Source organism: Ranitomeya imitator, chromosome 6, assembly GCF_032444005.1.
Source record: "Ranitomeya imitator isolate aRanImi1 chromosome 6, aRanImi1.pri, whole genome shotgun sequence".
Classification (NCBI taxonomy): domain Eukaryota; kingdom Metazoa; phylum Chordata; class Amphibia; order Anura; family Dendrobatidae; genus Ranitomeya; species Ranitomeya imitator.
In genome coordinates this window covers 564,691,984-564,717,215 of record NC_091287.1, presented here as the reverse complement: position 1 = coordinate 564,717,215, position 25,232 = coordinate 564,691,984, and the positions used below count along the sequence as shown (strand labels likewise).

Genomic DNA, 25,232 nt, shown 5'->3' with positions numbered 1-25,232 from the left:
TTAATGGGTTGATTCTGCCTTTTCGGATTGCTACTTTCATTAGGCGGCATTAAGGTTCAAGTCGTCTTCATCTATGAAGATGCAATTTGCATTTTTCTAGCATAATATGAATGTTATATATTTGCCTACTTTTGGATTAAAAAAAAAAAAAAAAACAATCCTGATTTTTTTTTTTTAATATTGACAGAAAATCCCAATAAGGACTGTAAAGGAAATGTTAGGTTATTACTAAATTATAAAGGAGAAGATGAAGATATCATGATGCAGCATTCCTCTGGAGAAAAACATACAACCTTACTGCCAGAACTTCACAGAACAAATGTATCATATAATCTCCCTAATCATGCAGTATCTTCTCCTGACCAATCACAGATTATAAGAATTCACACAGTGGAGAAGCCATACACCTGTTCAAAATGCAGAAAGTGCTTTACAGATAAATCACATCTTGTTATACATGAGAGGAGTCACACAGGAGAGAAGCCGTATTCATGTTCTGAATGTGGGAAGTTTTTTACAACAAAATCAATTCTTGTTAATCATCTGAAAATTCACACAGGAGAAAAGCCGTATTCCTGTCCAGTATGTGGGAAATGCTTTATAAATAAATCACATCTTGCCAGACATGAGAAAGTTCACACAGGAGAAAAGCCGTATTCATGTTCACTATGTGGGAAACGTTTTACAGAAAAGGCAAATCTTGTTTCACACGGGAGAATTCACACAGGAGAGAAGCCGTATTCCTGTCCAGAATGTGGGAAATGCTTTACAGATAGAACAAGCCTTGTTACGCATGAGAGAAGTCACACAGGAGAGAAGCCATTTCCATGTACAGTATGTGGGAAATGTTTTATAGATAAATCAAATCTTGTTAGACATGAGCGAACTCACACAGGAGAGAAGCCGTATTCCTGTTCACTATGTGGAAAATGCTTTACTGGTAGACCAAATCTTATTATACATGAAAGAATTCACAGAGGGGAGAAACCGTATTCATGTCCTCAATGTGGAAAGTGTTTTACAGATAAGTCAAGTGTAATTAAACATCGAAAATGTCACTCAGGAGTAAAGAAGTTTTGATGTTTTAAATTTCTGAAAACGTTTATTCAAGTAAATCGAATTTTTAAATGTATCAGGGAATGCAGATGAAGATGAACCATATCCCTGTTGTGAGAAATCCTATAAAAAACAAAAAAAAATTAAATTTTGTTGACTTCAATGGTGATCGGGATCCATGGAGAAAATGTATTGTGATATAAGGAAGAAACGAGCCTTGCTTTCTTTCTAAGCAATAACGATGAATTGGTATCATTAGTTTTGCTTCTACCGACTGTATTCAAAGTAAGGCATCCCACGTGAACTTTTTAACATAAGTGAAACTATCCATATTTGACCTTCATTTAAACAGATTATAGAACTGGACAAAAGAAAAACCTCACCTCGTCTTTTCGGTCATAGACATTTGTGTTTTATGTACTTTTTATGAGATTCATTAGAATCTTCTTGTACTGGTGTATAGTGCTCTTCCTTTAATTATTGGCACTCTGCTTTATTCCACATTTATATTTTTCTGATTATTGTTTTAATATATTTCTATAAACTATATTTTAATGAGACTTAGTTGGCACTTTATCTCTTCTGTTGGCATTTGGTTCTGTACATAGTGCGTCTCTGTCTACATGTATTTTATTAATTTTTCTCACTTTGTTGGTACTAATTATACGAGGAATTAAGTAGATTGTTTGGGGTAGTGCATTCTAGAGAACTGGTGCAGCATGAGAAAAGTCTTGAAGATGGGATTGGGAGGTTCAGATTAGGGAAGAGGTTAATCTTAGATCTAAGGGATGCAGAGATGAGAAGGGAGATGTAGGGCAGCACTGTGCGGAGCTTTATGGGTGAATATGATAGTTATATTGTATTTTGAAGTACAGCATATGGGCAATCAGTCCAATCACTGTCACAGTTAGGACGCGTCTGAGTAGCGAGTGGATAGAAATGAGTCGGGCTGCTGCATTCATGATGGCTTGAAGAGGGGAATGCTTATAGAGAAGGAGCCCAAATAGCAGTGAGCTATAACAATCAAGATGATAATGAATCCGAGTAACAGTAAGAGTTTCCGTGGTAAGAAAAGGATAGATTTTGGCACAGGCGGACACAAACAGTACAGGGCCCCTGTGCAAGAACAGTATATGGGTCCTTTCCAGTCCAATATCGCATCATAATGCAAACTGGAGGTGTATAATTGGTGTCATCAGCAGAGAGATGGGACTGGAAAACAAATCTACTGAGGGTTTGTCCAATAGGGGCAGTGTATAAGGAGAAGAGGAGGGGGCCTAGGACTGAGTCATGAGGACCCCCGATGGTAAGGGGAAGAGGAGCCAGCAAAAGATACAGTGAAGGAACAGTCAGAGGTAGGAGGAGAACCAGGAGAGAACGGTGTTCTTGTGTCAGAACAGAGCACAGTGAGGAGTTGCTAGTGATCCATAGTGTGGAATGCTGCAGAGATCCGGGAAAATCGATAGGGGGCAGGGAACAATAGATTTAGCCGTTAGTAGATTTAGAGACTCTACTAAGGGCAATTTCTTTACAATGTAGAGTCCATAAACAAGATTGTAAAGGGCCAGGAGGAGAATCATCAAAGTTAGTGAACGAGACGAGAGAGTGGACCAAGCGTTTCAGGAGTTTAGAGATGAAGGGAGATTCAGATAGGCTCTCTGGAGTTTAGGAGAAGTTTGTAGTTTTTAGGGAGGCCTGCAAACTATACTTTAGGTTTCGCCCTCATTCCTCGGGTACTGAGAGCAGCGGATGGGGATAGTCATCTCCCCTCTCCAGGGCGGACCCCAGGCCAGGTCTTTTTCCCTTCCGTCTGGTTCTCATTAAGGCTACTTTCACACTAGCGTCGTGCGCTGCCGACGCAACGACGCTAGCGTTGTATGTGGCGCACAACGGGGGCAGCGGATGCTGTTTTTCAACGCATCCGCTGCCCCATTGTGAGGTGTGGGGAGGCGGGGGCGGAGTTCCGGCCACGCATGCACGGTCGGAAAAGCAACGTTTTTTGGTGGCAACGGACTGACGCAACACGGCGACGGTTGCGACGTGTGGCAAAGCATTGCAATGCGTCGCTAATGATAGTCTACGGAGAAAAAACACATTCTGCAAGCACTTTTGCAGGATGCTTTTTTTCTGCAAAACGACGGATAGCGACGTGCAGTGCACGACGCTAGTGTGAAAGTAGCCTAACTCCTGATGGTTGAGGAATTTGTTAGTACTGTGGGACTCATTTATGATGATTCCGACCATGTCGCCCTGGCTGAATCAAAATTATGTCAGCTTTAGCAGGGAGACCGGCCAGCAGAGGAGTTTTGCAGATGGTTCACAGACAAAAGGTGGAATGATCCCTTTCTCCGGAGTCAGTTTTGTCAAGGTCTTTCAGAGAGAGTAAAAGATGCTTTTGTCCTGTATGAGACCCGTGTCACGGGTGTGTGAGGTGTGACAGACAGTCGTTCTTGGTTCAGCTGTAGAAAGTCATTGCTCTTGGTGCTACAAACACCTTCTTGATCTTTTTATCTCTGTTATATAGTGATATCCTTCTACCTCTAGGACCTAGCAGTGATCTCCACCTTCTGTTGCGGAATGACACACCTGTCACTATAATGGGAATATGCCTTGTTTGAGTATCACTCTTAACATTCCATGGCTTCCAGGCACACGCTGTGGGCCTTTCCAACCCCCTCTTTCCACTCTGCCTGTGTGTGAATCCTAAACCCCTCATTTCACCCCTCCCTCAAGAATTTATATAGTTCTATGCTGCGGCAGACGAGTCTCCCTACCCTACTCATTCCCCCCTCCCACCTGGTACTGGTTAAAACTGGTACAGAAGCATGGGCTTCTATTGTTCATTGAAGGTTATATATATTGGCACCGATCAGGGCTGGAGATAAGAATTATATATTCTGGATGTCCATCGAAGGATCTATAAGTCCCTGAAACCGCCAGAAGCTATACCCAACGAGTGCAAAGTGCGGGTTTCTCCGTAAGCGGTTCATGTAAGTACGCCGTGCTTACACTTAAAAGAATCGCCCCAACGTGGTGCACCTCATGATCCTGTTGTATTTAGTATACAAGATTCATACAGTGAGCTAGGTAGAAAAATGGTTGCCATAACACTAAGTAAAAGGGGAGGTTTCATCATTTACGTAAGGTCACCACAGGGGAGTGCCTTGGTTTTAGGCTAGGAAATAAGTAAGGGAAGCAAGGAGTCTTCAGTGTCTTTGTCCGGGGTCTAGCTGCTATATAGATTTGTGATGCATGCAGCTAGGTGTATGCTCGCTCCTCCTCCCCAGCACACGGTCGGCCATGAGATAAGCTGACATAACGAAATGTAAGTGTTCTTTTCAATTTTAATCCCATTTTATTCGTAATTGTATTGTACATATGATATTTGTTTTCTTTATAATATCTTTTTATACCTCTGTAAACACTGCCTACCTTTTTTGGAGTAAAATATAAAATTACTAGCTTGTCTCTCCTTGCTCTATAACAAACTGTCGCGTCCTCTGAAGTGAATTATGCTAATTTGGGTTGGCTCCGGACCCGTTAATAATTGAGAAATCGGAGCTGGTGGCAGCATAATTTGTCTTGTGCAATTGGGAGTCTTTGCAGCGACCGGCGGCATTGATAATTATTGTTCCCACCTGAGTGGGAGTAGTTAAATTGCCCTCGCTGCAGGGTGCCCAATAGCTAGTACATAGCAGGCAGCCTTTTTGGCGACTGATTACCCTAGGTGCAGTACCCTGACTGACCTGAGGGTAAGGGGGGCGCCAGAGAGTTGCAAGTTCCAAACCGGAGCTGGGAAGTGGGATATAGATAAATCCACTTCAGAAAGAACCAGGGGCAACCAAACAACTCCGTTTCATGACAAATTGGTGTGAGTGGTGGGGATGATGAAGGTATCCTTCCTGTGAACCATGACATATTGGTGGCAGCACGATGGGATTCTTGACATTGGTGGCAGGCTTACCCCCTCTTCAGCTGGCGGTGACTGGCTTCCGCACTTCAGCTTTACGCTTGACCTCATAGGCATCGGCAATCTGCATTGCCTTAGTCATGTCTTTGGGCTCTCTGTCCATCACAAACTGTTGCACCTCAGCTGGGCAAAGATGTAAGAACTGGTCTTTGATCATCAGGTCCCGCAGCTGTGCAAAGGTGGTCACTGACAGTCCTTGGGTCCACTGGTGGGTCCACTGGTCAAAGTGGGTCCCGAGTCCATACACCACATCATCGTAGCTGTTGTGTGGGCCACGTTGGAGGTTCTGGAATTTTCTACGGTAAACCTCAGGAGTCAGATGGTACTTTGTTATCAGGGCCTGCTTGATGGCCTCATAGTCGTCATCTTGGTCTGGCGGGAGAGAAGCAAACGCCTCCAGAGCTTTGCCTCTTAGCCCTGGGGTCAGGTGTCAGGCCCATTCGTTCCCAGGCAGCCGGTACTGTCTGCAGGCTTTCAAAAAAGTTTACAAGTCCCCGTCCTTTTCCATCACAGGAAAGTGCTCTGACCGGGGTTTAGGGGTCTGAGCGCTGTTGGGCTCGCCGCTGGACTGGGACGACCTCGGCACCTGGAGTCAGGCTAACTCCATCTGGTGCTCCTGCTCCGCTTGCCGCTCGGCTCTCGTGGTATTGCTGGATCAGCTGCAGACGTCTATCATGGTTGTCGGCGGGAGTTGTTCCAAGGCCGCCAGCAGGTTTGGGTCCAATCCGCCCTGGCAAGTAGGGCCGGCAATCAGTGGTTGGACCTCTGCTGCAGCACCATTTACACTTGTGCTGGCTTCTACGGCCACTGGGCTTGGTCTGTTTCAAATTGCACCAGTTCCGTGACCAGTTGAGCCTTGGTTTTGCCCTGGGGGTCTAGGCCGTGGTACGGGCATACTCCAACAAGTGTCCTTCTTCTGGGTGTCCCAGGCTTCTCTTTTTACGGCCAACATTGCCAAATAAAAGATGGGATAGAAAAACAGAGAAAAGAGAGGGGGTAATCACAAATAAATACAATTGTCTCTGGACTAGTAAACACTGAGCCTGTTCTCCAAAACTTTTTTGCGCCAAGTCCTCGCAAGAACTGTGCAAGTTTTTAGTGAGAGGAATGATTGCTCAAACCAGATCATTAATGCTCTATTATTCCACCGCTGCCACCAGTATGTCAGGAATCCCACCGTGCTGCCACCAATAAGTCACGGTTCACGGGGAGGATACCTTTATCACCCCCATCACTCACACCAATTTGTCATGAAACTGGGTTGTTTGGTTGCCCCTGGTCCTTTCTGAAGGGGACTTATCTATATCCCACTTCCCAGTTCCGGTTTGGAACTTGCAACTCTCTAGCGCCCCTCTTACCCTCAGGTTAGTCAGGGTACTGCACCTAGGGTAATTAGTCGCTAGAAAGGCTGCCTGCTATGTACTGGCTTTTGGGCACGCTGCAGCGAGGGTGATATCACTACTCTCACTCAGGCAGGAACAATAATTATCAATGCCGCTGGTCGCTGCAAAGACTCCCAATTGCACAGGACAAATTATACTGATGTCCGCTCCAATTTCTAAATTATTAACGGGTCCGGAGCCAACCCAAATTAGCGTAATTCACTTCAGAGGACGCAACAGTTTGTTATAGAGCAAGGAGAGACAAGCTAGTAATTTTATATTTTACTCCAAAAAAGTTAGGCAGTGTTTACAGAGGTATAAAAACATATATTAAAAATAAAACAAATATCATATGTACAATACAATTGCAAGTAAAATGGGATTCAAGTTGAAAAGAACACTTACATTTCGTTATGGCATCTTATTTCATGGCTGGGTGTGTGCTGTGGAGTAGGGGCGAGCATATATCTAGATGCATCACAAGTCTGTATAGCAGTTAGTCCCTGGACAAAGACACTGAAGACTCCTTGCTTCCATTACTTATTTCCTAGCCTAAATCCAAGGCACTCCCCCTGTGGTGACCTTACGTAGAGGCTGAAACCTCCCCTTTTGCTTAGTGTTATGGCAACCATTTTTCTACCTAGCTCACTGTATGAATCTCGTATACGAAATACACCAGGATCACAGGGTGCACCACGTCGGGGCGATTCTTTTAAGTCTAAACACGGTGTACTTACCTGAACCGCTTATGGAGAAAACTGCACTTTGCACTCGTTGGGTTTAGCTTCTAGTGGTTTAAGAGAGTTATAGATCCCTCGATAGACATCCGGAATATATAATTCTCATATCTCTAGCCCTGATCGGTGCCAATATATATAACCTTCAAAGAACAATAGAATCCCATGCTTCTGTACCAGTTTTATCCCCGGAGGTTTTTTCGTGTTTTGTTTTTCGCTCCCCTTCTTTCAGAGCCATAACTTTTTTTATTTTTCCATCAATATGGCCATGTGAGGGCTTATTTTTTCCGGGACAAGTTGTATTTTGAAGAATACCATTGGTTTTACCATGTCCTGTAACAGAAAACGGGAAAAAAAATTCCAAGTGCAATGAAATTGCAAAAAAAAAAAGTGGAATCCCACACTTGTTTTTTGATTGGCTTTTTTGCTAAGTTCAATAAATGCTAAAACTGAGCTGCCATTATGATTCTCCAGGTCATTATGAGTTCATAGACACCAAACTTGTCTAGGTTCTCTTTTATCTAAGTGGTAAAACAAAATTCCAATACCCGTAGCATCTCCATTTTTCGTGATCTGGGATCGGGTGAGGGCTTATTTTTTGCGTGCCGAGCTGACGTTTTTAATTATACCACTTTAGTGCAGGTACGTTCTTTTGATTGCCCGTTATTGCATTTTAAAGCCGTCTCGCAGCGACCAAAAAAAAACGTAATTTTGGCGTTGATTTTTTCTTGCAACACCATTTAGCGATCAGGTTAATCCTTTTTTTTATTGATAGATCGGGCGATTCTGAACATGGCGATACCAAATATGTGTAGGTTTGTTTTTGTTTTTTTTTTTTGATTGGGGCGAAAGGGGGGTGATTTGAATTTTTTTATTTTTTTTTTATTTTTTTCACCCGTTTACCTTCAAGGGTGGTTTGCACGTTAATGACCGGGCCATTTTTTACAATTCTAACCACTGTCCCTTTATGAGGTTATAACTCTAAAACGCTTCAACGGATCCCGGTGATTCTGACATTGTTTTCTCGTGACATATTGTACTTCATGATAGTGGTAAAATTTCTTTGATATTACTTGCGTTTATTTGTGAAAAAAATGGAAATTTGGCGAAAATTTTGAAAATTTTCCAACTTTGAATTTTTATGCAATTAAATCACAGAGATATGTCACACAAAATACTTAATAAGTAACATTTACCACACGTCTACTTTACATCAGCACAATTTTGGAACCAAAATTTTTTTTTGTTAGGGAGTTATAAGGGTTAAAAGTTGACCAGCAATTTCTCATTTTTAAAACACCATTTTTTTTTAGGGACCACATCTCATTTGAAGTCATTTTGAGGGGTCTATATGATAGAAAATAACTAAGTGTGACACCATTCTAAAAACTGCACCCCTCAAGGTGCTCCAAACCATATTCAAGAAGTTTATTAACCCTTCAGGTGTTTCACAGGAATTTTTGGAATGTTTAAATAAAAATGAACATTTAACTTTGTTTCACAAAAAATTTACTTCAGCTCCAATTTGTTATATTTTACCAAGGGTAACAGGAGAAAATGGACCCCAAAAGTTGTTGTACAATTTGTCCTGAGTACTCATATACCCTATACGTGGGGGTAAACCACTGTTTGGGCGCGTGGCAGATCTCACGGAGCTCAGACGAAGGAGCGCAGTCTGACTTTTCAATGCAAATTTGACAGGAATTGAGATGGGACGCCATGTTGGTTTGGAGAGCCCCTGATGTGCCTAAACCCACAAGTGACACTATTTTGGAAAGTAGAGCCCCTAAGGAACTTATCTAGAGGTGTGGTGAGCACTTTGACCCACATAGGGCTTCACAGAAGTTTATAATACAGATCCGTAAAAATAAAAATTTTCCCACAAAAATTATTTTTTAGCCTCCAGTTTAATAATAATATAATAATAATTTTTATTTATATAGCGCCAACATATTCTGCAGCGCTTTACAAATTATAGAGGGGACTTGTACAGACAATAGACATTACAGCATAACAGAAATACAGTTCAAAACAGATACCAGGAGGAGTGAGGGCCCTGCTGCTCGCAAGCTACAAACTATGGGGAAATGGGGAGACACGAGAGGTGGATGGTAACAATTGCTTTAGTTATTCGGACCAGCTATAGTGTAAGGCTCAGGTGTTCATGTAAAGCTGCATGAACCAGTTACCTGCCTAAGTATGTAGCAGTACAGACACAGAGGGCTATTAACTGCATAAAGTGAATGAGAACATAGTGCGAGGAACCTGATTGCCTATTTAAAAAAAAAAATATATATATATAAATAAAAACAATAGGCCACACAGGGATCGTTAGGTTAATACATTGAGGCGGTAGGCCAGTCTGAACAAATGAGTTTTTAGGGTACGCTTAACAGTTTTATATTTTTCCAAGGGTAACAGTTGAAATTGGACCCTAAATGTTGTTGTCCAATTTGTCCTGAGTACGCGGATACCCAATATGTGGGGGGGGGGGGGGGGGGGAACCACCGTTTGAGCGCATGGCAGAGCTCGGAAAGGGAAGGAGCGCCGTTTGGAATACAGACTTAGATGGAATGGTCTGCAGGCATCACATTGCGTTTGCAGAGCCCCTAATGTACCTAAACAGTAGAAACCTCCCACAAGTGACCCCATATTGGAAACTAGACCCTCCAAGGAACTTATCTAGATATGTTGTGAGAACTTTGAACCCCCAAGTGTTTCACTACAGTTTATAACGCAGAGCCGTTAAAAAAAAAAATTCCCACAAAAATTATTTTTAGTCCCCAGTTTTGTATTTTCCCAAGGGTAACAGGAGAAATTGGACCCCAAAAGTTGTTGTCCAATTTGTCCCGAGTACGCTGATACCCCATATGTGAGGGTAAATCCCTGTTTGGACACACGGGAGAGCTCGGAAGGGAAGGAGCACTGTTTTACTTTTTCAACGCAGAATTGGCTGGAATTGAGATCGGACGCCATGTCGCGTTTGGAGAGCCCCTGATGTGCCTAAACAGTGGAAACCCCCCAATTATAACTGAAACCCTAATCCAAACACACCCCTAACCCTAATTCCAACGGTAACCCTAACCACACCTCTAACCCTGACACACCCCTAATCCTAATCCCAATCGTAAATGTAATCCAAACCCTAACTGTAACTTTAGTCCCAACCCTAACTGTAGCCGTAGCCCTAACCCTAATGGAAAAATGGAAATAAATACATTTTTTAAATTTTTCCCTAACTAAGGGGGTGATGAAGGGGGGTTTGATTTACTTTTATAGCGTTTTTTTTAGCGGATTTTTATGATTAGCAGCCGTCACACACTGAAAGACACTTTTTATTGCAAAAAATATTTTTTGCTTTACCACATTTTGAGATCTATAATTTTTCCATATTTTGGTCCACAGAGTCATGTGAGGTCTTGTTTTTTGCGGGACGAGTTGACGTTGTTATTGGTAACATTTTCGGGCACGGGACATTTTTTGATCGCTTTTTATTCCGATTTTTGTGAGGCAGAATGACCAAAAACCAGCTATTCATGAATTTCTTTTGGGGGAGGCGTTTATACCGTTCCGGGTTTGGTAAAATTGATAAAGCAGTTTTATTCTTCGGGTCAGTACGATTACAGCAATACCTCATTTATATCATTTTTTATGTTTTGGCGCTTTTATACGATAAAGTAGTTTTATAGGTGGGGTCGTTACGGACGCGGCGATACTAAATATGTGTACTTTTATTGTTTGTTTTTTTAATTAGATAAATGTATTTAAAGGAAGAATATATTTTTTTTTTTGGAATTTTTTTTGGAATTTTTTGTCAAATTTTTTTTACACATGTTAATTTTTTTCTTTACATTATAACATTGCCCCAGGGGGGGGGGCATCATATAGTGTAAGATCGCTGTAAGATAGTGTAAGATCGCTGATCTGAGACTTTGCTGTGCACTGTGTCAGATCAGCGATCTGACGTGCACTTCTCCTGGCTTCCTGCTCTGAGCAGGCTCAGTGAAGCCACCTCCCTGCAGTACCCGGATGCCGCGGCCATCTTGGATCCGGGCCTGCAAGGAGGAGGTAAGAGACCCTCGCAGCAACGTGATCACATCGCGTTGCTCCGGGGGTCTCAATGAAGCCCGCAGGGAGCCCCCTCCCTGCGCGATGCTTCCCTATACCGCCGGCTGTGCTGGGGGTTAATGTGTCGGGGGCGGTCCGTGACCGCTCCTGGCACATAGTGCCGGATGTCAGCTGCGATAGTCAGCTGACACCCGGCCACGATCGGCTGCGCTCCCCCCGTGAGCGCGGCTGATCGCATATGACGTACTATCCCGTCGGTGGTCATACGGGCCCACCCCAACTCGACGGGATAGTACGTCATGTCAGAAAGGGGTTAAACACATTTTTTTTATTTTGGCATGCTTCAATAGCCTCCATAGGAGGCTAGAAGCATGCACTACTCGATCACCTCTATGCAGCAGAATTACAGCATTGCTATGAGCGCCGACCACAGGGTGGCGCTCATATCAATCTGCCATCAACAACCATAGAGGTCTCGAGGAGACTTCTGGTTGTGATGGCAACTCACCAATTGACCCCCGATCACGTGACGGGGTCAGCGGTGCGAGTACTTCTGGCAGCGCGGCCAGCAGCTCTTGTTAAATGCCACTGTCAGAGTTTGACAGCGGCATTTACCTAGTTAATGGGCACAGGTGGATCGCGATTCTACTTGTGTCAATTGCGGGCACATGTCAGCTGTTCAAAACGCGGCTTTGAGGTGGGCTCACCGCCGGAGCCCACCTCAAGGGGGGGGGGATACGGCCAACTCACGTACTATTCCGTCAGCTGGTAGAAAGGGGTTAACTAGTACCAGGTGAGAGGGGGGGAAAGAGTAGGGTAGGGAGACTGGTCTGCCCGCAGCCTAGAACCATAAAAGTTCTTGAGGGAGGGGTGAAATGAGGGGTTTAGGATTCACACACACAGGCAGAGTAGGAAGAGGGGGGTCGGAAAGGCCCACAGCGTGTGTCTGGAAGCCATGGGACTTTTAGGGTGATACTCAAACATGGCATATTCCCATTATCGTGATAACACCCTTGCGGGATGTTTATATACCTTTTTAGTCTCTTCAGAAAGGTGCTAGTGTTAGCTCTCTCTTCCTCTGTCCTGGTTTGAATTGCTAGTAGTTGACTAGTATCTTCTTGGAGTTCTCTTGGAGGATTGTTTGTATGATCTCTCATGTCTTAAATGTATTTCCATGTTTGTTTACCCGTGTTGTCTTTAGTTGTAGTGGGGGCTGACTAGCACTGGCCCCATTCCCCCATCTAGGGACTATCGCTAGCGGCACTCAGAGATTAGCCTCCTGCTTGGCGATAGGTGTGGAACCTATTTAAGGATGTTCAGGGAGTCGGAATTGTCAGATTTGGCTAGGGGTCTCCACTTCCCTCTTCCCTAGTGTTTGGGCTTCTTTCCCTCTTTCCGTTGTGGTGCACTCTCGTTGCCGAGATCTCAGTCTGAGCATACGCCGCCCCGGCGACCATTTTTCCCGGATGCCACCGCATTGCAGTAATGGATGTGCGGGGGCGCTCCAGGATTTCACAAAATGACGGCGGAGCCCCAGCACCACAGAGCACAGCCAAACCTGCCTCACCAGCTTGGGATGGGATTTCCCGGAGGCCACTGCATCACAGCAATGGATGTGCGGGGGCTCCGGGCTTTCACAAAATGTCGGTGGAGCCCACGCACCATGAGCACTGCTGAACCTGCCGCACCAGTCTGGGATGGGAGTCATATCGCCGGACCACCGAACACCCCCCTATGATCACACTCAGAATTCTGAATTCAGACTGTAGGGCTATGTGCACACGTTCAGGATTTCTTGCAGAAAATGTCCAGTTTTGCTCAGGAAATTTCTGCAAGAAATCTGCTCCCTTTTTTTTGCGTTTTTGACACGGTTTTTTCCGGAGCTTCCCAATGCATTAAATAACGGGAAAAACGTGAAAAATCTGCAAAATTAATGAACATTCTGCGTTTTTCTTACCGCAATGCATTTTTTTTGTGGAAAAAAACATGTGCACAAAAATTGCAGAATGCATTCTAAATGATGGGATGCATAATTTATGCGTTTTAATAGCGTTTTTATAGCAAAAAAATGCAACGTGTGCACACAGCCTAAGGAGGACCCCCATTTGATACATTCGTTTTTTTCCCATTTTCCTTCTGAAAATTTGTGATGCGTCTTATGGTGCGGTGCATCTTATAGTCTGAAAAATACTGTAGTATTTGCATCCCCATATGTTCAGAGCTATATTTTATCCGTATTTTGGCCCTCAGAGTCATGTGAGGTCTTGTTTTTTTGCGGGATGAGTTGACGTTTTTATTGGTATCATTTTCGGGCACATGACATTTTTTGATCGCTGTCTATTCCGATTTTTGGGAGGCAGAATGAACATAAAACAACAATTCAGGAATTTCTTTTGTTTTTTTATATCGTTCCTTGTGTGGTAAAATTGATAAAGCCGTTTTATTCTTCGGGTCAGTACGATTACAGCAATACCACATTTATATTTATTTCATGTTTTGGTGCTTTTACACAATAAAAACTTTCATAAAAAAATATATTTTTGCATCGCTTTATTCTGAGAGCTATAACTTTTTTTTGTTTTTCCACTGATGGCGCTGTGTGGCGGCTTGTTTTTTGTGGGACAAGATGATGTTTTCAGCAGTAACATTTTTTTTTTACATCCGTCTTTTTGATCTCGTTTTATTGCATATTTGGGCCGGTGGTATGATGATAAAGCGTTTTTTGCCTCGTTTTTTTATTTATTTTTTTATGGTGTTCACTGAAGTTTATAGGTCGGATCTGTTGTCTCAGATCTCGACCTGTTCTCTGAGTCCACCTTAGAGATGACGTCACGGCCGGAGAGACATACATTCATCCCTTCTCCACAGCAGTTCGCTGGAGAGAAGGAATGAAAAATCCGTTTTTTTATTTATCTTCCCTTAAAAATAAAGTTTGTGTGTCCCCTCCCGCCTCCCATCCCCTGTGCGCCCCCTCCCCCCCCCCCCCCCGCTTGCCTGCCAGGAAATACTCACCCAGCTCCCGCGATGTCTCCTCTCAGCGGCTGCTGGCAGCAGGTCCTGTGTGAGCGGTCACATGGTCCCGCTCATTACAGTGAGGAATATGCGCACATTCCTCACTATAATGAGCGGGACCATGTGACTGCTCACACAGGACCTGCTGACTGCGGCCGCTGAGAGGGGAGGAGACATTGTGGGGGAGCTGGGTGAGTATTTCCTGGCAGGCAAGCGGGGGGGGGGGGAGGGGCGCACAGGGGATGGGAGGCGGGAGGGGACGCACAAACTTTATTTTTAAGGGATAATAAATAAAAAAACGGACTTTTCGTTTCTTCTCTCCAGCGAACTGCTGGGGAGAAGGGATGAATACCGGCTTCAGCCCCGCACGCAGGGGACAGCGCTTAACTGTAGCGCTGTCTCCTGCACGGTCCGTGTGCTCCTCAGTCGGCACACGGGCGGCACACGGCTGCCGCACATGTGCCACACTGATGTGCTACGTGAGCACACGGACACGGATAATTCCGGTACCGGAATTATCTGGACATGTGAAAGAGGCCTTAAAAACTATGTTGAACACTATATATGCAATAAGGACAATCGCAGCAATATGCAATAAGCTTTGTAAAATCCCAGCTACCCAGCCCCTGATCCCCTTAAACCAATTGGCTGGGTTTAGGAAAGGACCACCAGCTGTCCTTAGTGCGATCATTATCTTTCTCATATTGGCAATTGTGTCAGAACAAACAGTCCAGGCAAACAGTTTTCCAAGGGAATACTTGTGGCTGATGTCGGTGAATGCGTACAGATCCAACAGTCTGATTAGGGCTGGGAATTTCTCAACAAGTCATCTATCAGTTTTCTGTGATGTTGCACAAACTTATTGTTCAAGGATGTTGGAGAATTCAGACTGTCCCGTGCGATTACGCATAATATCATGGAAATCGAAACCAGCCAAAACATTGTTTCCTTTATCGGCTCTCGGGTTCTTTAACTCGCAGTGTGATGCGTGGATCCAACTAGGCTTTCCTTCGAGCTTGACAGCTGTGGCTGTGGTCAGGAGCACTTGGTATGGTCCGTCACATCTTGGTTCCAGGCTCTTCCGGACGTGCCGCTTTATCACTACCCAGTCTCGTGGCTCCAGGGGATGGTGTCGAGGAACCTTGTCTGGGTCTGGAAGAGAACTGAAGACAGTTAAATGCACTTTAGCGAGGTGTCCATGTAAGGCCTGCACATAGCTAGTCAAGTCCTGGTACTTGAGCTGCAACTGTTGTGGAAAGAAACATCCAAGATTGGGGTCCCTGCCAAACAGAATCTCATACGGTGACAGTCCTGTCTTCCTGTTTGGGGTATATCTTACTGAAAACAAAGCCAGAGGAAGGCATTCTGTCCATGGTTTACCAGTCTCTGCCATTGCCTTCTGGATTTTAAGCTTAAGAGTTCCATTTAGTCTCTCCACTTTTCCACTGCTCTGTGGATGGTATGGAGTATGCAATGCTTGACTTACCCCCAGTGCTGCCATTACCTCTGACATCATCTCTCCAGTAAAATGGGAACCCCGATGGCTTTCAATGACTTCAGGAACTCCATACCTGCATATGATCTCAGCCATCAGTTTCTTCGCCGTTGTCTTAGCCGTAGCTTTGGCAACTGGGTAGGCTCCTGGCCAACCTGAAAATAAATCAATGCAGACCAACACATACTCATACGTCCCTACCCTAGGCAACTGAACATAATCAATCTGCAGTCTCTGGAATGGGTAAAGGGGCCGGGGAGTGTGTTTGGATGGAGTCTTCACTGTCCTACCCTGGTTATGTGTGGCACATATCATGCAGCTCTGTACCTGCCTTTCTGCGCAGGTGGAAAACCAGGGGGCAATCCATTGTTTCTGTAGGGTGTCACACATGGCCGTCTTCGAGTGGTGCACATTCCCGTGCAGAACCTGTGCCATCATTGGGTACAGTGCCTGTGGTAGGCAGACCTTTTCACCCCTCCCCCATAGTCCAGTGACTGTATCAGAGCAGGCTCCTATCTTTTGCCACCTATCTTTCTCCTCCTTACTTGCCTGTTCTTGTAACCGGGCTAAGATGTCTTTTGACACAAGTGGAGATGGTGGGGTGTCCAGGTGACGTACTTTAGAGGCTACAGGACTGCTTGCTGCTTTCTTAGCAGCCTGGTCTGCCAGGGCATTACCCTTCGTCTGTCCATCAGTGCCTTTGGTATGTGCCCTTACCTTTATGATGCCTGCTTGGGTGGGAAGCTGTAGTGCATTCATAAGTTGCTGGACTGCCTCAGCATGTTTAATGGGGTGGCCATTTGCTGTCAGGAAAGCTCTGGCTCTCCAGATAGGCCCATAGTCATGTGCAGTGCCAAAGGCATACCTGGAATCAGTGTAGATATTTACAGTCTTACCTTCTGCTAGTTTGCACGCTTCTGTAGGCGTCTTGAGCTCTGCTTCTTGTGCAGACATATGAGCTGGCATTGACTCTGCCTTGATTACCTCATGTTCTGAGACCACAGCATATCCGGTACAGAAGCGTCCTTGGTCATCTTGGTGACGGGATCCATCTACAAAAAGCTCAAAATCAGCATTAGGTATGGGCACACTAGAGACAGTAGGGAGACCAGCTGTTTCCTGAGACATCAATTCTAGACAATCATGTGGTTTGGAAACCTGATCTTGTTCCTCTGGATCCATTCTAGAAAGAAAAAGAGTGCCCTTTTCCATGTCACCTCCCCCTCCCCCATTTGGATCCATAGGAACTGGGAGAAGAGTAGCGGAGTTTAGGACAGTGCACCTTCTCAAAGTCACATTAGTAGGCATGAGAAGAGCACACTGAAGTCGCAGCTGTCCGGCCATGGACAGGTGGCTAGGTTGTACTTGGTTAAGGATACTATGTACATCAGGTGGGGTATGGACCGTCAGTGGGTGATCCAAACCAATCTCTGAAGACTTGTGTAGCAACAGCTGGACAGACAACACAGCCCGAACACAGGAAGGACTTCCTCTTGCCACTGTAACCAGGCGGGCGCTGTAATAAGCAACAGGTCTCTGTTTGTCTCCATGAAGCTGAGTCAGCACACCCGTAGCATGTCCTGCATTTTCATGAAGAAAGAGGTTAAAGGGAAGGGCATAATTGGGGATGCCCAAAACTGGAGAGGAAACAATGCATAATTTCAGAGAGTAAAAACAGTCAAGTGCCTCTGGTGTAAGACAGAAGGGGACAGGTTGCATACAGTCATATAGAGGTTGCATTAAGATGGAGGCAGAACGAATCCATGGACGACAGTAGGAAGTTAGTCCCAGAAACACACGGAGGCCCTGCACATTCCGTGGGGGCTGCATGTCCATGATAGCCTGTTTTCGCTCAGGGGTGAGGTGCTTTTTCCCTGGAGAGAGACAATGTCCTAAAAATACAACAGTACTTAAAGGGAACCTGTCACCCCGAAAATCGCGGGTGAGGTAATCCCACCGGCATCAGGGGCTTATCTACAGCATTCTGTAATGCTGTAGATAAGCCCCCGATGTTACCTGAAAAAGGAGAAAAAGACGTTATATTATAGTCACCCAGGGGCGGTCCCGCTGCTGGTCCGGTCGGAGGGGTGTCTCTGGTCCGCTGCGGCGCCTCCCATCTTCTTTCCATGAAGTCCTCTTCTGATCTTCAGCCACGGCTCCGGTGCAGGCGTACTTTGCTCTGCCCTCTTGAGGGCAGAGGATAGTACTGCAGTGCGCAGGCGCCGGAAAGGTCAGAGGCCCGGCGCCTGCGCACTGCAGTACTTTGTCTGCCCTCAACAGGGCAGAGCAAAGTACGCCTGCGCCGGAGCCGTGGCTGAAGATCAGAAGAGGACGTCATGGAAAGAAGATAGGAGGCGCCGCAGCGGACCGGAGATGCCCATCTGACCTGACCAGCAGCGGGACCGCCCCTGGGTGAGTATAATATAACGTCTTTTTCTCCTCTTTCAGGTAACATCGGGGGCTTATCTACAGCATTACAGAATGCTGCAGATAAGCCCCTGATGCCGGTGGGATTACCTCACCCGCGATTTTCGGGGTGACAGGTTCCCTTTAAGCAAAACTGTAATTTTTGTTTGGATACCTTGCACCCCTGTTCATGGAGGAAAAAGAGTAAAGAGATCATGGCCATCTTACAAAGAGAACGAGAAGGAGCACACAGCAATAGGTCATCAACATACTGAATGAGAACTACTCCTTTAACATGCCAGCCTTGTAGGACTTGTGCCATGCACTGTGAGAAGATAGTAGGAGAATTCTGGGCTCCTTGTGGTAGGACAGTCCAAGTATACTGCTTGTTGCGGAAGGTAAAAGCAAAAAGATACTGGCAATCTGGGTGCAATGGAACACTGAAAAAGGCATTTGCTAAGTCAATCACTGAAAAACAAATACTGTTAACAGGTATGTGTGCCAACAATGTGTGTGGGTTAGGAACCAAGGGAGCAAGCAGTTCTGTTGCGGCATTGACTGCTCTGAGGTCATGGACCATTCTATAATTCACTGGCTCCCCAGGCCTAACCTTCTTTACTGGATACAAACGGACTGTGTAGGCACAACAGCCCCGGATTCCAGCAATTTTTGTAACTGTGCGTCTATTGCAGCCTCCTGAGCAGCACTCAGAGGGTACTGCCGCAATAGGGGCGGTGCTGCCCCTGGTTTCAATTTGACTATTATGGGAGGAACTTTGAGTTTTCCCACATCAGTTTTGCATTTTGCCCACAGATCAGTGGGGAGTTGATCCGGGGCAGATGCAGTGGGCAGATCACTTTCTGCAGTACTTGCAGCTGCATCCAGGGCCATGATCTTGCAAAGGGTACTGGGTTTAAGTTGAGGGGTCATAGTCACTGTTCCGTCATCATGGTAAGTAATAACCGCCTGTACTTTCCGTAAAACATCAGCACCTAGCAAATTACATTGTCCCCTGGGGGCTACCATTAACTGAGTCAGAATGGTCTTCCCACAAATGGAGAGGGGAATGGGTTCTGTCAGTCCCAAGGTCTGGGTCGGCGCATTGAAAGGTGTGGCCATGACAAAGTCGGTGGTGTCACGGAAGGGTAATGGATAGTCTGAAAGCGTGATAACTGAGTTGTCAGCTCCTGTGTCAACCTGAAAGTCTGCTGTAGTTCCTCCTGGCAGGCTCACCTGTACTGTACAGTCGGGGGTGGGAGGTAGAGTGACTAGAGGACACAGTTGCAGGCTGCCAATTACCTATTCGTCGGTCTGGGGGGTAGCAGGGGTGGGAACCTTATCTGGGTATGGGTTTGTGCAACAATCTTTCCTAAAATGTCCTGGTTTCTTACATCCGTAACACAATCTAGGACCCGTAGTGGGTCCTCCACTTCTCTGTAAGGGTCCACTCCTCTGAAAGTGAACCTTAGTCCTCTGCTTCTGCGAGTCCAAACTGACTCCATGTGCAATCTTAGCAAGATCGCCTGGGGGGCAGGATCTCCAATCTGGTCTACTTGCCATCACCTTCTCTCTCACATACTTATCAATCCCTTGCATATACGCATGACTTAACAAACGTGTCGCAGTTCTATCATCTTCACCATAGCCCATATCAGACCATCGTTGTTGCAACCTGTAGAAATAATCAATGGGGAGCTCCTTCGGGTCCTGTACACAGTCTTCCAAATGCACCGATACTTCCTCCTGTCTAATCTTACAGGCTTTTTCTAGTGCCTCAACAAAGTCAGACCCTGACCTGGCATTGTTAGGTTCTCCGCCTTGGGGACCATTTCCCCCTGGGTACATTTTAAATGTCTCTGCTGTCAGTCGGGTAGAAGGTGCTTCCCCCAGGGCTGAATGCACTAACTGTTGCATGTCCTGTCTGGTTGCCTGGTAAGTGTGCTGTATCACCCCACACTGTCTGGCAAAAGTCATAGGTCGTTGGTTAATGTCTGGCAGCTGTGCAGTCAAAGACATCTGTTCTGTGGGAGACCATGGCTGATACCTACTAGCAACATGGTAAGTCGGAGGTCCACTGTCAGCTGCACGGTCCTCTACTTTGGATCGTGTACCACTTGAGACTACTGTCTGTTTCATGGGAAACAGTTTGGGAATACTTGGCCGGGGACTGCCGCAACTTACACAATGATCAGCGGTTGGTGGGTTCTGTTGACCACAATGTGGGCAAATCCATTGTTCTGGTCCTGCCTGGTTTTCTGTGGGGGCATAACTGGGGGGCACTGGTGGGGGTGGAGCACATGGAGGTAAGCTGGGAACGATAGCAGCTTTAGGCTATGTGCACACGTTGCAGATTATTTGTGGTTTTTTAGCATTTTTGCGCTATAAAACCGCAAATAATCTGCATACATTAAGCATCCTATCATTTTTAATGAAATCCGCAATTTCTGTGCACATGATGTGCGTTTTTCCGCATGAAAAACGCATTGCAGAAAAATAATGAACCTGCTCATTAATTTTGTGTTTTTTTTCACGGTTTTCCCACTGTCTAATGCATTGGGAAATGTCTGGGGAAAACCGCGCAAAAAAACGCATGCGGATTTCATGCGGAAATCTGGCAGAAATGTCCGGATTTCCCCAGGAATTTTCTGCATGAATTCCTGAACGTGTGCACATAGCCTTACAGTTCCCATCTAGACATTGGTATACAAGATTATTACCTCGGGTGAATTTTTCCACTCCCTGCTCTTCATAGTGTCGGGAAGCGTCTGCCCACATTCTAGCTTGCCTCAAGAGTTTCTTATCTTTAAGCCACCTTGTGTGGGTTTTCATGAAGTCATACCATCTACCTGAATCTAATTCCCCTGAGGGGTGGAAGCCTCCTGCCTTCAAGAGCACACTAACCTGCTTCTGGGATTCCTTCCCTTCTTTTCTCTGGACTAATTCTCTAGCACTATGGAACCCTATACTCTCTTGGTTCCCCATTCTATTGCTAGTATACATGCAGGCTGAAAACTTATCAGACGGACCTTTCCTCCTCACCTAGAGTAGGCTATGTCCTCCTACGTTAGTTTTCAGCCTGCACAGATAGGACTATCAGACGGACCTTTCCTCCTCACCTAGAGTAGGCTATGTCCTCCTGCGTTAGTCCTATCTGTGCAGGCTGAAAACTAACGTAGGAGGACATAGCCTACTCTAGGTGAGAAGGAAAGGTCCGTCTGATAGTCCTATCTGTGCAGGCTGAAAACTAACGTAGGAGGACATAGCCTACTCTAGGTGAGGAAGAAAGGTCCATCTGATAGTTTTCAGCCTGCACAGATAGGACTATCAGATGGACCTTTCTTCCTCACCTAGAGTAGGCTATGTCCTCCTACGTTAGTTTTCAGCCTGCACAGATAGGACTATCAGACGGACCTTTCCTTCTCACCTAGAGTAGGCTATGTCCTCCTACGTTAGTTTTCAGCCTGCACAGATAGGACTAACGCAGGAGGACATAGCCTACTCTAGGTGAGAAGGAAAGGTCCGTCTGATAGTTTTCAGCCTGCACAGATAGGACTATCAGACGGACCTTTCCTTCTCACCTAGAGTAGGCTATGTCCTCCTACGTTAGTTTTCAGCCTGCACAGATAGGACTAACGCAGGAGGACATAGCCTACTCTAGGTGAGGAGGAAAGGTCCGTCTGATAGTTTTCAGCCTGCACAGATAGGACTAACGCAGGAGGACATAGCCTACTCTAGGTGAGAAGGAAAGGTCCGTCTGATAGTCCTATCTGTGCAGGCTGAAAACTATCAGACGGACCTTTCCTTCTCACCTAGAGTAGGCTATGTCCTCCTACGTTAGTTTTCAGCCTGCACAGATAGGACTAACGCAGGAGGACATAGCCTACTCTAGGTGAGGAGGAAAGGTCCGTCTGATAGTTTTCAGCCTGCACAGATAGGACTAACGCAGGAGGACATAGCCTACTCTAGGTGAGAAGGAAAGGTCCGTCTGATAGTTTTCAGCCTGCACAGATAGGACTATCAGATGGACCTTTCCTTCTCACCTAGAGTAGGCTATGTCCTCCTGCGTTAGTCCTATCTGTGCAGGCTGAAAACTAACGTAGGAGGACATAGCCTACTCTAGGTGAGAAGGAAAGGTCCGTCTGATAGTTTTCAGCCTGCACAGATAGGACTATCAGACGGACCTTTCCTTCTCACCTAGAGTAGGCTATGTCCTCCTGCGTTAGTCCTATCTGTGCAGGCTGAAAACTATCAGACGGACCTTTCCTCCTCACCTAGAGTAGGCTATGTCCTCCTGCGTTAGTCCTATCTGTGCAGGCTGAAAACTAACGTAGGAGGACATAGCCTACTCTAGGTGAGAAGGAAAGGTCCGTCTGATAGTCCTATCTGTGCAGGCTGAAAACTATCAGACGGACCTTTCCTTCTCACCTAGAGTAGGCTATGTCCTCCTGCGTTAGTTTTCAGCCTGCACAGATAGGACTAACGCAGGAGGACATAGCCTACTCTAGGTGAGAAGGAAAGGTCCGTCTGATAGTTTTCAGCCTGCACAGATAGGACTATCAGACGGACCTTTCCTTCTCACCTAGAGTAGGCTATGTCCTCCTGCGTTAGTCCTATCTGTGCAGGCTGAAAACTAACGTAGGAGGACATAGCCTACTCTAGGTGAGAAGGAAAGGTCCGTCTGATAGTCCTATCTGTGCAGGCTGAAAACTAACGTAGGAGGACATAGCCTACTCTAGGTGAGAAGGAAAGGTCCATCTGATAGTCCTATCTGTGCAGGCTGAAAACTATCAGACGGACCTTTCCTTCTCACCTAGAGTAGGCTATGTCCTCCTGCGTTAGTCCTATCTGTGCAGGCTGAAAACTATCAGACGGACCTTTCCTCCTCACCTAGAGTAGGCTATGTCCTCCTGCGTTAGTCCTATCTGTGCAGGCTGAAAACTAACGTAGGAGGACATAGCCTACTCTAGGTGAGAAGGAAAGGTCCGTCTGATAGTTTTCAGCCTGCACAGATAGGACTATCAGACGGACCTTTCCTTCTCACCTAGAGTAGGCTATGTCCTCCTGCGTTAGTCCTATCTGTGCAGGCTGAAAACTAACGTAGGAGGACATAGCCTACTCTAGGTGAGAAGGAAAGGTCCGTCTGATAGTCCTATCTGTGCAGGCTGAAAACTAACGTAGGAGGACATAGCCTACTCTAGGTGAGGAAGAAAGGTCCATCTGATAGTCCTATACGTGCAGGCTGAAAACTATCAGATGGACCTTTCTTCCTCACCTAGAGTAGGCTATGTCCTCCTACGTTAGTTTTCAGCCTGCACAGATAGGACTATCAGACGGACCTTTCCTTCTCACCTAGAGTAGGCTATGTCCTCCTACGTTAGTTTTCAGCCTGCACAGATAGGACTAACGCAGGAGGACATAGCCTACTCTAGGTGAGAAGGAAAGGTCCGTCTGATAGTCCTATCTGTGCAGGCTGAAAACTATCAGACGGACCTTTCCTTCTCACCTAGAGTAGGCTATGTCCTCCTACGTTAGTTTTCAGCCTGCACAGATAGGACTAACGCAGGAGGACGTAGCCTACTCTAGGTGAGGAGGAAAGGTCCGTCTGATAGTTTTCAGCCTGCACAGATAGGACTAACGCAGGAGGACATAGCCTACTCTAGGTGAGAAGGAAAGGTCCGTCTGATAGTCCTATCTGTGCAGGCTGAAAACTAACGTAGGAGGACATAGCCTACTCTAGGTGAGGAAGAAAGGTCCATCTGATAGTTTTCAGCCTGCACGTATAGGACTATCAGATGGACCTTTCTTCCTCACCTAGAGTAGGCTATGTCCTCCTGCCTTAGTCCTAAACTATAGGTTTACTGTGCTCACAGGTTACTATATTAGCTTGCTTCCAAGATTGATAACACAGGTATATGAACAGACAAACAACAAACACTCCACAAGCACACCACACAAAGATCATGGGGTCAATCATTTTAGTCTAACAGTGGAGTCATCAGTAACCACACAATGAGGGTCAATATCTGGGTTCAAGGGTACCTGAGCCGGGCAAGCCCGGGATTTTACCTGATCCTGGTCGACTAGAAGAAGGGGAAGACCCGTCCACAAGTGGAATGACGTAGGCAGAATATAATCAGTATTCTCACCCCAGCGCTGTGTGATGCCACTAGTCCCGGGAAGTCCCCTGGTCCATTACTGGAGTCGGCCGGGTCTCAGATGAAGCACTCAGGTCTCTGTTCGGGCAGCCAGAATTGTTGCCGCAGGTCTCGACCTGTTCTCTGATGAGTCCTCTTTAGAGATGACGTCACGGCCGGAGAGACATACACAGTACACCAGGCATGTATCTGAAGTATCTCTAGTTTATTGAGCTTACACAATACTTTTTACTCATACTTATGTCGGAAGCGGATTCACCATATGTGGGTTAAGCGTCGGAGAGGTTACCATTTGTCTCCCTGTGTTTTTGCAATCATATTTTTCTACACAGAACATTATTCGTTCTTTACCTAGGACATTTCATCCCCCATGCCCTGCTACAATCAGTTCTTGAACAATAACAGACACTATGAAGAATAGTGAATAATAACTTGTTTTTCTCAACTTTAGTAACCCTTACATAAAATGGAGACAAGCAAGATAAAAATGGATCCTCCTATAACAGGTCATTGCAGACGTGGCAATACCAAATAAGCGTACTTTTATTGTGTTTTTTTTTTTTTTTAAACGGACGAGTGCAATGCGATTAAAAATCGCATTGCACTCGGACCAATGTTAAATTATGGGCAGTCGGCCAGCAGCCGACTTTTTGTTGGCCGTTTTCCTCGGTCCAAGACAATCGCAGCATGCTGCGTTTCTCACAGACACTTGGCCGACCCTCGGCTCACTCGCACCCATATAAGCCTATGGGTGTGAGTGAGACAGCGCACATCACTCAGATATCATCCGAGTGCTGTGCGTTATAAGCGGACCCCAGCAATGGAGGAGATGGAGAAATTCATTTCTCCGCCTCCTCCGCAGCTGTGCTCCAATCCTCCCTGTGCAAGACGATCGGAGCACAGACGCATGACACTCGGCTCCCACTCGCAGCAGATCAGGAGCCGAGGGTC

General features: G+C 45.9%; 1 pseudogene; it reads left to right on the top strand.

Moving 5' to 3' along the window:
- The window catches only part of LOC138643205 (zinc finger protein 665-like), a 102,207-nt pseudogene that overhangs the window by 37,950 nt on the left and 39,025 nt on the right, over positions 1 to 25,232 (top strand).